Source organism: Balearica regulorum, chromosome 7 (assembly GCF_011004875.1).
Source record: "Balearica regulorum gibbericeps isolate bBalReg1 chromosome 7, bBalReg1.pri, whole genome shotgun sequence".
Taxonomy (NCBI): Eukaryota; Metazoa; Chordata; class Aves; order Gruiformes; family Gruidae; genus Balearica; species Balearica regulorum.
The window spans coordinates 20,569,207-20,581,617 of NC_046190.1; the positions used below are offsets into that span (position 1 = coordinate 20,569,207).

Here is a 12,411-nt window from a genome sequence, read left to right on the forward strand (position 1 = left end):
CAGTGGAGTACAGCGTCCCACACAGCTCTTAAAACTGAAATATATTTCTATATGGAGCTAAAAATAGACATCCATATTTTGCATAAACACATAACTGACAGGGATGAAAGGAATTGACTGTAAGGGTATTTGACTGAGATTAGGCATAATGGCAGCCAAATGACTTTGGGGGTAAACACTATTAAAGAAAGTTTTGAGGGACAGAGAAGTTAAAAAAAAAAAAAAAAACCTCATTCAATGAAGCCATAGACATCAGTAGTCAGTTATTTGATTTACACTGTGTTCCCTACCATGCATGGATATTGGGAAAGCAGAATCTGGTCACAAGCAGTGAGGTGTATAATAGATGGAGTAAGGCTGTTAGAATATGAGACTGGAGTAGATTTAATCTTAAACCAGCACTGATAAGGTGAGTCAGTCTCTTTAACTGTGATTCAAGAGACAATCTTGCTTTTACTATGAAAACCAGATTTGTTTGTTGCACCACATTGATTTGTTAATATTGTAGGAATTGAGCCTTTGAGGTTCATTTTTGTTGTAAACATACAAGTGGTGTGTATATGTTGTAATGAAAGGTTTTAATAAAGTTGATTAGGAAGTGTGTGTGCCTCACTGCTAATAACACCAATCCAGCTGGAGAGGCTACAGAGATGAGCAACTGTTGTTGTGGTTTCTAAGCAAGGGTTCCCTACAGGCAGGGAGCAGATGGGAGGTGGGGGAAAAGATGGATTCCATATTGAATCATTATTGTTCTGTTCTGTTGTTTTCCCATATAAACCCAAAATGCCACCCCAGTTGCTTATGGTGGGAGAGATCTTGCAGGAACTTAAGGTCCTAGCAGACTCATGAAAAGGCTGGCTAGCCATCTCTCTTTACAGCTTTGGCCTTTGATGCTCCAGGTCATTGGCTTTCAGACTACTTCGGATTTTTTTTTTTCTGACTTACTGTTAGCAGCACGGCCCTGTGATGTTCTCACATCCCTTCTACTAAGTTCTGCATCACCTGCTTTTTTTCTGTTCACTTTCTTGTCTTGAAGCCATGGACTACTGTAGGGAAAATGTTTCAGACAGACATGATACACTGCTCAGGATAATGGTCAACATGAATTGTTCCTATTGTACGTTCTCCATGATTTGAGGTTTGCATAATGTTCTCTGGGCTATTTCTGGATAGTGTTGTAGACATTAATGCTGAGGTTCAGTTATTAAATCCCATTGCAGAAGATGCTGTCTTATAATATGAATGGATAGATTTACAGGAAATGTGAAACAGCATTAAGAAATGTGTGCCAGTGCAGGACAGTAAGGTTATCCCTACTGGTGACAACTCCAGAACTGCCTGCCTGGTTGAATAGCAACTTGGCACACTTGAGAGCAGTAGTTTATAAAAAACAAAACAAAAACCAACGCAACCTGTATGGTATATGTGCAGGAAGAAGGGATAGAACTGGTTCTGAGTCACAAATGTAGATATGATAGCTTTGCCAAACTGTTTACTGCATATAGGCTGTATAGTAAAAGAACAGCCAGTAACAATTTCACTGTAACCTTGCTTTTTCATAGGTAGATCTCCAATCCTAGTCACCTAGTAATTTTGTTGAAAACTAAAACTTTGACAGAAATTTGCTTTTCACAGAAATTAGGCTTTTTACAGTTTTAGTAAAATCACTTAATTCAGATGAGAGTGGCAGGGAAAGAGTCCTGGCCGTGAGGCTGGGAAGGTATTCAGCTGGGCACATAGCAGGTAACTGTATGACATGTAAGTTCAGAGCTATGTAATGTGTGGAAAGAGGATTGATGATGTGAGGTCTCTTATTTTGCAGCCCAAACCATGCTTTCTTTGCTGCTTTTATTGCATACAAATTCCTTCTGTAATTACCCATTCCCTGTCATCTCTCATTGTTGCCATGATTCATTTTTCCATAACATACACATTGTTTTCACATAATACAGTGTTTTTAATCTCCTGTGGTTATTTCTTTGTAACCTATCTAGGATTCTTTGCTCTACTTCTGTTACCAGTTTGCAACACTTTTACTATCTTTAGATGCTCTCACACTTTTCCACTCCCAGATCCTTATGAAGATGTTATCTGAACACTAAATAAAACATTACAAGATGTGTTCTCTTGGGAGAGAGAAATGTTGGATGCCTCTAAATGGAGTAGATTTGAATGCAAACAAAAATCTAGATACAAGACCTGAAGCACAGCCGAGACTAGAGCCTCATACTGTGTGTATTGTGATGAGAGATTTAACATGTACTGAAGAGTTGACAGTTTGAGGCTGTGTCAAGAATTTAACATGATTTTAAAGCTTTTAGTACCAAAGATGTAGCCATGTGATATAAAGCACTGTTCTGATATAAATTCATTTTGATGTTTCAAATTTATAAAATAAAACCCAACAAACAAACATCCTCCTCCAGGGTGTAAACCAACAAGCTTTATTTTGATGTAGGTATGGTCTGCTTATATCATTCCAATTTTATGCTGGATTAGGTATCTTTTCTCTTGCAGCTGGCATAAAGCTGATGTAAACTCTCTATTGTGTGTTTCGCTAACTTGACAGAAATGTGATTGTGTCCATGCCTGATCTAGCTCAGTCATGCCTTATTAAGTGATTTGGTAGCTTAGAGCCAGCACTAATTGTTGTGGAACCTCTGCCATGTTAGGCAAGACAGAAATAAGAAGTTGTCGTCTTCACCATTTTGCATATAGGGAGCTACGGCAAAGGGAACTAAACTATGTTTGCATTCAGAGCAGAACTGACCTGCACTCTCTGAACTTCCTACTCTGCTGCTTGTTGTTGCATATGCCTTCTCAAGTTTAGTACACCACATGCAGCTGCGGTACAGTGAGGTATCCTGTTCAATGTGCATCAAAATAGGAAAAGTCTGAAGCATTCTCACTAATGTACTGCTCGCTGTTGCTCTAATTAGTGTATCAAAGAAAGATCTAAGGAGACAGATGACTCCAGAAAGCGTTCTCTCTCTGTTTGGCTGCAGCAGCCTGTTCAGAGCTCCTAAAAATAGCCACCTATGGATCAAAGCCATGAGTCCTAGGACTGAAAATGCAGACATTCTAGTGCTGTACTCTGAAACCACACTGTACACGTACACTGCAGGAATAAGGAAGAAACACCAAAGCAAAAAATCTAGATGAATAGGAAATGTCTTGTTTCTCTTCTCTACCTCAACACCAGTGAGATGCTGGTATCCTGGGGAAGATGATCAAACTCTGCCAGGCAGCTCCAGAGTCTGAAATGCAAGAATAAGCTGTTATTAATGTTGTTATTCTTTTTGCCCACTTTTATTGAGGGTCTGGCTTCTTTAGTGAGAGTGCATTAGTCGTCATCACTGACGTTGGTACTGAATATCAGAAGCTGTTCCTACACTCATCGTGCATGTTTGGGATCATTTTGTTCCTACTTTCACTCACCTCCTGTCCTGTGCATACAACTCCTAAATGAGAAAATGAAAAAATCTAGAAGTAGTTTCTAAAAAAACATAAAGCAAACCCCGGCATTTAGGAGACCACACTGTAAAAGAAAGTTACCTGAATTCCCGATGGTGCCCTGCACACTTCTTTCACAGGTATGGTGCTCAACTGACAAGTCGGTATAGCATTGCTGACTTGAGTAGAGCAATGCTACCTGGAAAGCTGAGCTTGTAGGGGACTGCCCGTTTCATCTGCAAATTTACAATCAGTCCTGGGTTTTGTACCCCAAGCCTCACGCAAATCCCATAGCAGCATGTCTGTTCTGTGATACAACTGGACATTTATTGACACCTTTGCATCCATTTAAAAATTAGAGAAAATATCTTCACTGATGCAATTAGAGATGCAGATTTCTGACAATGGCTTCAGTAACACATTTTCTAGGGTCATCTGTCCATTTTTACTCATAGAGATATGCCCTCCTGTAAAATAGATTTATGACTTTGATCACGTTCTTGATCTCCTCTACTCCATTGCAGCAATCCCCAAAAGGGACATACCAAAATTAAGAGCAGCAGGAATAGTTTCAAGTGTATGGATGGCTTCCATGCAGGAAGAAACTGCCTGAATCATGAGAAGACATGATTGAGAGTTTGGTACAATAGAACTGGATATAACTTTGAACAGTGTGGGCAAAACAAAAAGGGAATAATTATTTACTCAGGACTTTTAATAACACAGCAGCTAGGATCACTTAAATGATCAAAATTCCTGTTTTTAAAATAAACAAAAGGATTTATTTTTTTTCCTGACAGTTCACAATTAAATTGCAACTCTCCTACCATAGTTTATTATGGGAGCTAAATCCTAACTGACTTGAAAATGGGATTAGACATTTATGGGATGGCAGGTCTGTTCGTAGGTGTTACATAGAGCTGTAACATATAGATATGTATATACTATATACAACAGCATATAGTGTACCCCCCTTTACTTGTACTTTTTCCGTGCCTTCTCCCTATACATCCAACTCTGATCTGACTGAATATGGCTATTCTTCTGTTTTATAGTTTTGTTTCTTTGTTTTAACTAAAGTCTCAAGTTCGTATAATGTTCTGAGACTTGTTTTAGCTTGCACCATTGCAGGGTGTGTGACATACCCTGATGTAAACAATTTCTTTACCATTGATACTGAGGGTTGAACTGGTGAATCAAGGTCTTAGATAAACCAATGGGATCCAACTATATAGTAAGTGCTATATAGCCTGAAACGTGGGAGGCTTTTGAATACTCCCTGCTCTGGTCCTTCCTCCATCTGGAGACTGCGTCCCCCTCCCTCTCTGCCCTGGGGCTGCATTATGTGCTTGGCATAAACCATTCATGCCTTGTTATCAAATCTAATCAATAATGATTTTTCTGTCTAAATATTTAATTCTCAGTCTTTGAAGGAGTACTGTGGCAGAAAAACATCATTTTGGGGAGCTGTAGGGAGTAGTTGTCCCCACTCTAAAATGGAGATTGTCATGGTGCAGCTGGTGATTTGTGGTGACAGGAGGGCTAAGCATGTTACCTGGCTGTGTGCAAGTGATTAGCAACAAATCACCTTAATCTGTTAGATGAGGATATTTACATCACCATTACTGTGTTTCAGAGTTAACGTCTCAATTTCTGGCTCTTCAAAACTTTTTGAGGGTGTATCACTGCATTGGCTTCAGGTACATTGGGATGATTTTCTGCCATGCAATGGGGGAGAGAAACTTGGAAGAGTCAGAGTGAAGTTTAAAGCAAAATGGTGGTGAATTTTCATAGTGCATCAAGCTTCACATCTGCCATCTTCAATACGAAAGGTGGAGAGAATTCCTAGGGACAAATGAGTAGAGCAAAGTAGCGCAAACTCAGAGTAGTCACACCTATGGACTGTGGACCTGCGTACAGTAGAGGAGTGATAAAGACACTGACAGTCCTTCTCAGTGAGGCCAGTGGTGTGAAATGTTTAGCTGATGGGTGTTGATGGATCAAAGCAGTTCAGAGCATAGTGTGTACAAATGTCTCCTGCTCTCAACCTCGTACTCCACTGGGAAAGGAGCTGTCTGAGCCCCTGTTAACACTGTTCAGCTGCAGGACCTTTTCTGAACAAAGGGGAACTTTTAGGGCTTAATCTAGAAACCACTGAAAAAAGTAAAAGGTTTTTTGTTGTTGTTTGGAGGTTTTCTTTTCGTTTCTTTTTTGTTTTTTATTACTTGCCTACTTTTTTTCCCCCCTAGGAAAGTAATGATCTCAGGGGATGAAATCTGTGGAAAGATAGTGTTGTAGGCTTCCAGGGAAAAATCAGACAGAGAAGTTCAAATTACTTTTCAGTAAAAGAACAACAAAAAATTCATTTTGGGTCATCCCAAGACAGTTCGCTGACTTCCAAACCCAATGTTTTTTGTTTATTTTTACACTTACTGCTCTTGCCTAGGCTTTTCTGTTGCTGTAGGTCAGCTTTTAGATCAGAAACATATTTATCAGGAAAAATGTTGAAATACTTTATGCAAAATGCAGTGTTTTGAGAGGTTTTAATTTCATAGAATCATAGAATCTTTAAGGTTGGAAAAGATCTCTAAGATCATCAAGTCCAACTGCCGATTTGGGCCAAACCCATTTGCACCGAATTAAAAAAACCTGTTCCAATCTCCTTGAAATACAGCTTCTATTTATTCTGGCTCTATTCTGTTGTGGAGATGCTTCTCTGGTTAACAACGTAGTTAAATTACTCTAGTTGCTCCAGTCTGAAGCTCAGTGTACATTATACACTATTTTACTGGTCAAGGGTGAGAACAGATGTGCTGTTGTAATTGCCAGCTCTGAAGAGAAGGTGTTTACCTGCTGTCAGCTCTGGTAGAGAGAAAGGGTTAACAAAGTTAACTGTCCAGTCACTGCTCTGCAGAGGCATCATCCAAACAGAAGGGATCCTGGCCTGTGTGCAGGACTAAAGGGGCGCAGGTCACAGGCAAGCAGCAGTGTAACCCTTAAAGAAGGCACATCCTTGGTTTAGGAGTCTTATGGGAACCTGCACTGTTTCTGTTTCCTTACACTTTCACATGAAAGAGAAGTTCTGTCTGGGTCTCTGCCCAGTGGAGGGAAGTGAAAATAGAAATACTGTAGTACCTTGGTACTTCAGCCTGATTGTAGCCTAGAATTCAGATTCCGTTCGAAGCCAGTGAATTGCCAAGGCAGATGTAACGTGCTTGAATGAGTTTAACAAGATGATCAGGACTGTTTACCAGTGTGGGTTGCTTAGAGCAGTGTTCTCAACACCCAGGGAAACAGGAAGAAGTTGTAATTAAAGGCAGCTTTGAAATTCAGTATGTGGCTGATTTGCATTTTAGCATTTTATTCCTCTTTCCCCTTGCCCATATAAAAGCCTGGGGAGGTTTGCTTGGTGAGACTGGCATTGCTGTGTTACATTATGTATGCTTGAGAGACTGTGGAGTGGCAATTGTGTAATGAGTGTGAAAATCAGAGCTTACTCTGGGGAGGAAAAAAACCTTTTCCCTTAACTGGTGCCCAGGGGCTTTCATCCTCTTGATTGCACGCGTGGGGTGAAGATGTGACTCGGGGTTACTAACAGTGTGGAGGATGCAGTGAGAGGCTGCTCGGTGCTGGAGGAGATTGTCAGGGGATTGTACCCAGTGGGTCTGGAGCTGCAGGATAAGGATAAGGACAGAAGCTGTGCTACTTGATTACGTTGCCTGTGCAGTCTTTCTGTCTAGCTCTCATCAATCTGTTCTTGTCTTCATTTTCATTATCCTGTTTGGGGTGGAGAGTACAGGCATTGGTGCCAAACTTTTTTTACTAGTAGGATGAGGAGCAAAATTGCACCTGTTTCCTATGCTGAGGATATAAGCAAAAGGCTCCTTCCCTGCTCTCATAATGCTTGCAAGTTTACAGTGATTTATTCTGTCCCGTTTTAGCTACTGTATCACTAAGCTATGCTGTGCACTCAGTTCCAGCAGTAAAAATGTGTTACTGAATTAGTTTACTGTATCAGTATCTTTTAACTAAGCACTGTAGACTTACAGCTTTGTCCTATTCCACTTTGTTAGTGCTATAGCGCTATATTTCTGTCCTCATTTTGGTTTAGGTACCAGTATAATTTCATTTATTTCATTTCCAAAGTGAATTAAGAAAAATGTAACAAGGCTGTGGGGTTTCCTATTCAGAAATACGTAGGCCTGAATTCATATGCTGTGTTCCATTATGTATGTGTTTTCCCTTAAAAGCCCTAATTCTGAATATTATGATTATGTAAAACTTGCAGCTTTCATTAATATAAAGCAACTCTCTTACTGCTTGTGGATTTAAAATAAAACTATGAAATAGGATCTGTAAAGTCTCAGAGATCAGAAGATAAATGGTAATGAAAAATTCATGTTGGTTGGAAGCCAGTCTCCTGATTTTGGTGGGCTGACCTGAAATTTGTGAATGCTCGGAGTGGCAATGATTCAGAAGCCAGATTGTGTGCAGGCTGGTTGACAAACAAAAGTTGCTGTTATTTTAGAAATATGTCATTTAAAAACCAATTAAGATAAAAATGCCTTCTGGAAGCTATCAGTGGACTTCATGCTACAATGTAATCTTCTGTATCAAGTAGTTTTTCAACACATCACCCTCTTCAGCTTAGGGAGTTTAGGAAGTCCTGGTAAGGAGAATAAAGAAATGCAGAGATGTACTAGGGAAATAACATCTCTTGCACTCCCACCCCCTGCCCTGTTAAACTAGGAGAAAGAAAGAAAGAAAAAAATAAAGGTAGACCAAGTTCTGTAGCCTTTATGCAGGGAAAGTCCCATCAACTTCAGTGGGAGACTTGGCTGAAGGAGTAGTACAGGAGCCAGGCCAAAGTTTGTGTTCTGGCTTTTAGGAAGTTAGTATCACATGTTCACAGACTAATGCCACAGAGCTTTGCAAAGGTGGCTAGTGAAGCACCTCTAACTCAGTGGACTTTTGCCATTTAATTCCTGCAAACTCCAGTCTTTGTGTTTTGCAAACCTTTTTTTCATTGGAACGTGTTTGCTTGAATGTGATGTTAGGAATACAGCCAGCGGTGCTCAAATATACCCATAACATAGGCATAAATTAAACCCCATTCTTCTTATGGGACAGATAAGCATGAAGGTTCTTTAGTGTTCTGCAGATGAATCATACTTAGCTCATCAGTGAGTGCCTTGATTTAATGAAGCCATAGTATGTTAATGTTAACACTGCAAAAAAAGCTGTAAAATTACAGGCAGCCATGCTAACTAGCTACAAGCATTTAAAAGCCTGGGCATGAGCTCCTACTTGGCTATTCTGGCCATAATTAATGATGACAAGTATGTTGGAAAAATAATTATTTTGCTTGCTTTTAAAGACAATTACTTGCTCGAGGCAAGTGAGGGGGTGGGATTTATGTGGCTGTAATAAGCATATGTAGATGGCATCTTCCCAGAAGAATATTGTAGCCACAGGATCTTTTTAATTGACCTGAGATTCCTTTGTTCTGCAGATACAATTTATGTATGTGGTCACAGACTAAAATGACCCTACTTGTTTTAGGGCAGGCTGAGTTCTAAACTGCTGAAAGGAAAAACGGCTGCTTTTATCAGCACAATCAGCAACAGATAGAAATCTCTCCCAGTCACTTTGCAGGGGGAGAAGTCTTTTTAAATGGGTACCCCGAGTGCGTGCTCTTTCCATCTGATAAAATAGAAGTCAGGGGTATGGCAGCAGGCTGGGGTGAATACTAATGCGGTCATCTGGTATCCCTCCTGTGTCAGGGCTTTCATAGCACAGCAGCATTTGCCCATCATGGTGGCTGAGTCAGAGAGAGTGCATCTGGTCCTCCATCACCTGCCCCTCTAGAGTATGTTTTACTGGGTGATGTAGGACAACTGCTCCACCTCCACTCCTCCTCTGTCCCCACCAATCCCTTGGCATCTCCTGCATTCAAGGGCTATGACAGCCATGTAGTCATATCACATAGGCTGTGATCAGATGCTTTAACAATAAGGTAGATTCTCACTGCTTTTCTCTCTGAGTTTCATGCTAACTTTGCCCCGGTGGGAAATAACAGCAGAAAGTCCCCCAAGGCTGTAATTCAGTGGAAAATTCCAACCTATGGCCACACCTCATGGCCTTTGATAGAAAGCAGCAGTTTTCACTGTTCCTCCAAGATGGTGAAATACTCTTGGGCCACAGGAGAGAGAAGGGGAACCAAAAACCTATGTGCTGATCACTTAATGTACATTCAGAAAAATTTCCCTCTTATTCCCTTGTTTAATCTTGTGGTGATTGTAGAGAAGTCACAATCCCTTTCTCCAGTTTCCATCTGTAAGATGGGGAAGATGATGCTGACTTTCTTAGTACAGCATTTTGAAGACTGATACTGAAACTTGTTACAGAAATCACAACATTAAGTCATAGGCGCTTTTCTCCACACTAGTCAGCCTGCTGCTAACAGCAAAGATTGTGCTCTGTGCACTCTGCAGTCAGTTTCTGTTTGTGAGTTGGGATCTGAAGTTGTGGGAAGGAGGAGGATCAAGAGGAGGGACCCGATAACTATATATTAATGTGGCTTTGGAGTGATGAAACATAACAGAAAAATATTTAGATTTCTTGCTGTCTTGGTTGGATAGAAATGTTCACGTGATCTCTGTATGTTTGGAGAGCTGATTAAGGAAAGCTATGTCCGAGCAACAGAAAAATACTAGAGGATAAAGAATAAATAGTTCCCCCAACATGAGCATACAAGGTCTTAGGATTCCTCAAAGTAGGTTGTGGCAGTAGGAGGTGGGGAGTGGAAGAGAAAGAGCCTGCGTTTCATTGCCCTGGTTAAGACACACAAATGTTTATTTGCATGAGTTCAAAGTTCTCCCTGGAAATTGCAAGTCTAACAGGAGTGCAACCTCTGCTTTTAGCTCCAAGGGCAGAGTGAGTTGGAAATGAGGCAGAATATAGGGGTACTGGAGTTAAAAGCAGAAGGGTTTTGTGCCAGGTCATTAAAGGGCCAGATTCTTAGGCAGCTGGGAGGGATTACTGCATTAGTCTGAATTTGACCCTGTGTTAAACTGGCAGAGAAGGGAATTCCCTTGTGGTGCTGTGGTTTTACTGGGTATTTCTTTTTTGTTTGATTTTTTTTTCTTTTTTTTTTAATTTACTGTGAGCCAAAAGGCAGATTTAATTCAGCAGAAATTCTAGCCTGGTGTGTTACTGTGTGGGGGCATGTCTGCTGGCAAAGAGGAAGCTGAAGGATAAAGGGGATGTTCCAAGGGTTGTTTGGGCATGACATCTTTTCCCATGTACCATGCAGTGATAGCAGGAGGAAGTGTCATGAGGTTTGAGGATGAACTCAGAGAGTTCATCCTGATTGCTGAGTTTCTCCTTCAAAATAACCAGATGTTACTGTAAATATTTGTTTGGGGTCTTCCGAAAGGAATTAGCAGTGATAAAAAGCATACACCCCCACCACCCCACCCCCCCCAAACATTTCTAGATATCCGTGGAAACATTTGTGAGGCCATAAATTGTGTTATATCTGGGAGAAAGAGTTGTCTTTGACATGAGATTAGAATTGAGCATTGTTTCCAGATTAAATATGGTGTAGGTAGGCTTTGCTAGACCAATTCCTTCCATACTCACACATAGTGATGTCCCCCAATCTTTGGGGGAGAGATGTGTGCCAGTCTGATCATGGGTGGAGCACATGTAGTAGGTACATGCATGTTAACGTGTGCAAGATTTTTCCAGCTTCTGAAGCAGATGGTATTGGGCCATCTCCAAGGGCAGGACAGTAACTAGCTTGGTCCCTCTATTCCAAGATCATGTGAATTCCCTGGGTTCAACCCCCACAGCCTGCAGTGGTTCGCAGGTGGCAATTGCCTGTGTCACTGACTCACAGGGACTTGTCTCAGCTCTTTCCTTTCTGCTGTTCCTCTCTGCTCCATACATGCTTAAGTACCCTTTTGCTCAAATAGGTTAACATAATTAAGTTAACCCGAGCTTAGCTTGAAGTTTGCTATGGAAGAATCGTTTGTGTGTCTGAAAGCTTGTCAGCCAATTCCGAAACTATCTAATGAAAGAGCAGAGACTTGGGTTATTTGCTATGGTGGTACAGATTCATTGCATCTATTGAGCATCATAGGATTTATGAATACTAAACTATGGTGAAGTTTTTCAGATTGTATGCTGAACGGACTTTCCTTAAGCATGAAACTTGGCTTTCCTAAAAAAAAAAATTAAAAAAAAAATGCGTGCGCTGACAGCAAATAGTTCAAGAAAAGGCTCTGCTGTTAGCTCTCTACCTTGTGGAGTGCACAGTTTATGCAGTTTTCATTATAGAATTGCAGATTATTTTACTTTATAAGAACAGTACTAGTTTCAGATCACTTACTTTGCTAGTCTAGAAAGCTGACTTCAAATCCAGACATTCGATAGGTTATTAGTTATAGGTTATAAATGTTCTCCAATTCAGGTAACTGCTTACTTGTGTTTCAGTGCATTTATGACTTGGCAGTATCCCAAAGGCTGGAAGCTGTAAAAGCCAAGAGCTGAAGCACCCATGGAAATACAGATCTCTTGTATTTACGTGTTTTCTGTGACAAGTCCATGAGCTTTTAAAAGAGTGAGTCCCATCTTTTAGTCATTACACATAGGAAGACTTGAAGCATAGAGAAACTGATGTGCCCAAGACTGCATAGTCAAATTTCTGGCATTGTCCTTTATATTCCAGTGAGTGAGGGTAGAGGTGTTGCCTGCCTAAGCGATATGCTGTAGTTGAGTGACTTGCAGGTAGATGACTAGGAGCAGGTAGATGTGGATAAATGTCATTGCCATTAAATGTACTGTCCCAACTTCATGGAATTAGAAAGGATATGAAGTCAGTACCAAACTGCCTGAAGTTCTCCAGCGAGGCAGCAGAAGCAACAAGAATAAGACTGAATTTCCTGATCAAAT

The 12,411-nt window shown here is 40.6% G+C and overlaps 1 protein-coding gene across 9 annotated transcripts in view; it reads left to right on the top strand.

The window, feature by feature from the left end:
- The window catches only part of ARHGAP22 (Rho GTPase activating protein 22), a 160,272-nt gene that overhangs the window by 87,075 nt on the left and 60,786 nt on the right, over positions 1-12,411 (top strand). The window lies entirely within an intron of this gene.